Below are 4,736 nucleotides of genomic sequence, written 5' to 3' on the forward strand. Positions count from 1 at the left end.
TAAGGCGCTAACCTGCTTATTGGGGGTATTAGGGGTTCAGTGTCTTACCCAAGGACACTTCGACATGTAACACGGAGGAGCCGGGATTCGAACTACGATCTCTTGATCACAAGACGAGCGCTCTACCTCCTGAGCTAAGTAGAAGAACGGGGACACATCTGAGCATCCCGGGTAGAGGACTGGAGGATGCTGCTTGGGAGGGTGGGATGGAATCCCACTTGAGAAGACAGAGCTATGCCCTTGCACAATAGTATTGCCCTTTACACATTGGTTAACTGCTGTTAAAAGTGTCGATAAAAATTGTTCAAACCTCATATTGTTAGAATATGATATAATGAAATTGTGAATGTATTTAATTGCTGTTAAAAGTGACGATAAAAACTCATACTGTTGGGATATGATATAATGAAATTGTGTGTTTAATTGCTGTTGAAAATGTCGGAAAAAATTGTTTCAACGTCATATTGTCCGATATAACGAAATTGTGAATATGCTTGATTACTGTTAAAAAAGTGTCGAAAAAAAATGTTCAAACCTCACATTGTTTATTTGCTGTTAATAGTGTCAATAAAATTGTTCTAACCAAAAATATTACATTACCCCGATTTTAGCTAACCTGCATTGGCTCCCTGTTAGCTTAAGATGTGATTTCAAGGTTCTGTTGGTAGTATAGAAATTCGCTCTGAAAATGCTGGTCTAGTAGTAATCCCAAGAGCCAAGAAGAGATCCGCAGGTTCAAGGGCGTTCTCCATTTGGGCCCCGGTGCTGTTGAATGCTCTTCCCCCTGAGATTCGATCAGCAACCTCAGTGGAAAGGTTTAAATCTAAGCTTAAAACACACTTCTATTCTATAGCATATGAATAACCTATATTTTATGTTGACAATATCAGGGGGTGGTGTCATAATAGTCTGTAGTTTGCAATAGTCTTTGATCTGTGCAGCCCTTTGAGACTCTTTGTGATTGAGGGCTATACAAATACACATGACTTACTTGACTAATTTGTAAATAGTTTGCCTCTTTATCATTACGGTCTTTGATTGTTTTTTTTTCTCTTTAAAGTATTTTTGACAGGTTTACCCTGGAGTGTCATGTAATTTCACATCGTCGATATCAATGGCAATAATGACAATTCAATCAAAAAAAAAGTAAAAGTATCTGTGTGCAAGAACTCGCATGTATATGCAAGTATGTGTTAAGATGTATGTGTGTCAAAAAGTGACATATTTAGTGTTGCTATGCCGATATATTGTCACAATATGTCCAGTCCTCTAATAATTCAAATGTTGGTTGTAGCCAGTGTTGTATAGTTTTTATAGCCCGGTCGAAACCGACCCTAACGATTTATATTGGAGCATTTTTCAATATATCATAATATAGTAGAGCATTTTATATGATATTGATTTTTTTAAAAAGTAGACATTCCTGACAAAAATGTATATATTTTTTTATATGCATTTCAAATCCAAAACGGTTCGGGGTAGCCCTAACCAATGTTCCCACTAATTTTCCAGGGGTCTGAGCGTTCACACAAAGTTGGTGAACAATGCTTGAAACAACAGTGAGCAACAGCAATCCCAAGTGTGGCCACTAAGTCATTAGTAGTACGATACACAACTTTATTTAATCACATTTTTTAGTAGAAGCACAATGTTGGCAACAAGATTGACTTGATATAATTGGAAATTATTTGAATGCAACACAACTTTTTCTTCTTTTTCCCTGTTTTTTTCTATTTTTTTAAATAACTTAAATTTATTTTTTTCCTAGCTGTTACTTTTTTCTTTTTGTCCTCTATTTACTTTTTTCCTTTGTTTCTTTCTTTTTTTCTGGCTTTTTCTGAATTTTTCCTTTTTTCTCTTCCTTTTCTTTCTTTTTTTCTCAGCTTTTTAGTACTTTTTCATTTTGGTATTTTTTTCTTTTTTGTTGTATTCCCCCTTCCTTTGAGTCATTTTGTGCATAATTTTACATAATATTTGGTCATATAGGGATGAAAGAAGCAAAAAGAACCTGAAGAGCCGTTTAGGACCCGAAAGAGCCGGTTCCTTTTAGTGAGATGAGCCGGTTCTCGGAAAACTCTACAGACTTTACTCAACTTTTTTTTTTTGGTTTGAACAAATTTATTGACACTAAAAACAGAAAACAATCATGACAATCTCAACAGCAATTAAGCACATTCACAATATTATATTCCAATATTACGTTTTTAACAGCAAACACAAAGTGAGGTTTGAACAAACCTTCTCGAAAATCAAACATATTCACAATTTCATTATACAACATCTTTGTTAGTGTCAATAGATCCGTCCAGGCCAAAGTCGATTGTCCTCGGTCTGAACAAATCCACCGACACCAACAGCAGCAAAACACAGCCATCAAGCATATTCACATTTTTTTTATATTTGACAATATGACGTGACGATATGACGTTTTAACATTTTTTCCTGACATTTTCAACATCAATTAAACAATTTCAGAGTTATTTTCTTTTAACAGTAGTTAACCAGCGTGTAAAAGGCAATACTATTGTGCAAGGGCATAGCTCTGCCATCCCACCCTCCCAAGCAGCATTCTTCCAGTCCTCTGTGTGGGTCCTTTCCATTCTGCGTGGGTCCTCTCCCTTCTGGGTTCCACAACCCAGGCCGTTGCTGCCGGGACTCCCACAGTGTAGCTCCGGCTCCCCCCTCCGGGTGGGTACAGACGAGTCTTCTTTATGGCTGCGTCCTAGGCCCGCCGCTCGCAGATTGTATGGTATCTGCAGCCATTTGGAGCACAGCCACGGGGGGGATCTGCCTGCACCTCCATACCAGCAGGTTTCTGGAGGTCCAGATGGCGTCCTTGATGGCGGCGAGAGTGAGCCAGTCCCTGGCAAAGTCGTTCCGATGCCTCCTCGACCGACTCACCCCGTAAAGCACGTACTGTGCATCAGGGACCTCTCCTGCTGGCAAGTCCGGGAACTTTCCTAGTTGTTCGGCCATTGTCCACAAGACCTTGGCAGCGCTGCACTCACAAAAACTTCGTTCTACTTAGGACTAGACTTCCAAATACCATATTTAGAACATAACGTCAGGGGAACCCTAGTATTTTTACCTTCATGCACTGTAACTTTGACTTAATTCGCTTCTTAATTAGCAATTTTGAGCCCTGATTTTTGTGAGCTGGCTAGATTTTCTTGTGCATGGAAAAGCTCTGGGTAGTGCGCCATTTAGATTTATTGTGCGCTGAAAATGTGCGGGCAGTGCTCGATTGCGCACGCGCGCAGCTTAGAGGGAACATTGGCCCTAACACAAGAGGAAGTTTCAACTGTTAAAAAACAACAACATAAAGCACTTTGACAAAGAGTGCAAAATACATTGCTTTCAAAAGCACCGTCACTTATTTAACATCATGTAACCATGAATAAGGGAATGCCTCTTAAACTAAAGGTTTTTTTTTTATTACCTTTGTGACCAAAACAAAGTCTCCTTGAGCAAGGAGCAATCTATGTGTGTTTATTCCACTCTTGCGTAAATAGTTGGTAATCAAAATGCACAAAGAACAAACAAAGACAAAGTTATAGAACAAAGTGCTTTCAATTTAACTTGACATTCCCACCCTGGTGACTGAGTAGGTTGTGTTTTAATAGCCCTTCAACATATTGCTTTGAAATGCTGCCTGTAACACACATTTGTTGTAGTGTTTCAGTGTAAACGCTTGGGGGCACGAAGTGGAATACAGACTGAGCGAAAAATGTAATGCGAGACGAAAATTTGACATATAAACCCCCTAAACCAGGGGTGTCAAACTCATTTTAACTCGGGGGCCACACGATAGAAAAAACATTCTGTCGGGGGCCGGACTAGTAGATTAAAGAAAGAAAAAGAAATAAGAGAAAGAGGGAAGGAAAAGGAGAGAGGGCAGGACAAAGAAAGAGAGAGAGGGAGAGAGCGTGAAAAACAAGAGATAAAAAGAGAAGTCGTGAGAGAGGGGGAAAGAAAGGGAGTGGAAGAAAGAAATCCAAAGAGAAATAGAAAGACAGAAGGAGAGAAAAGAGAAAAGAAAGTGCAAAGGGTAGGAAGAGAGAAAGTGAAAAGAGAGAAAAGGAAAATAACAGTGGGGGAAAAGGGGTGGAAAAGAGGGAGAGAGAGAGAGAGAGAGAGAAAGAAAGAAAGAAATACAAGTACAGTGTCTTTGTTCGAGGCACCTTTCTTTAGCAACATCAAGTTGACATATTTCAACCTGCTGCTTGGCCGGATTCAATCCCTTAGCGGGCCTGATCTGGCCTGCGGGCCGCCTGTTTGGCACCTGTGCCCTAAGCAGTGTTGTTTTGTTGTTGCTGTGGCTTTTTATTTAGGCACAAAACACATAAACAACAACAACCATTAACTGATAAACAAATGATTTGCGCAAAACAGCTGTAAAATACAATATAATCAAGTCAAGTCACGTTTATTAGTAAAGCCCTTGATCACAAGGACTCTTAAAGGGCCGCACAGACAACAGAATATTGCGAACAACAGATTATGACAGCATCCCCTGATCTTAAACCTACATGAGGGTAAGGAAAAACTCAAAAACCTCAACATGAGGAAAATGAAGAAACCTTGAGAAGGGACTGTACATGAGGTAACCCCCTTTCCGGGTTGACCAGGCTGCAATGGATGTTGTATTAACAATTAATACACAGATATCGTAAACATGAAATATAGGTCATTCATAAACTATAGAATAGAAGAGTACTTCAAGCCTGGATTTAAAC

Source organism: Urocampus carinirostris, chromosome 15 (assembly GCF_059441175.1).
Source record: "Urocampus carinirostris isolate Australia breed hairy pipefish chromosome 15, RoL_Ucar_1.0, whole genome shotgun sequence".
Classification (NCBI taxonomy): Eukaryota; Metazoa; Chordata; class Actinopteri; order Syngnathiformes; family Syngnathidae; genus Urocampus; species Urocampus carinirostris.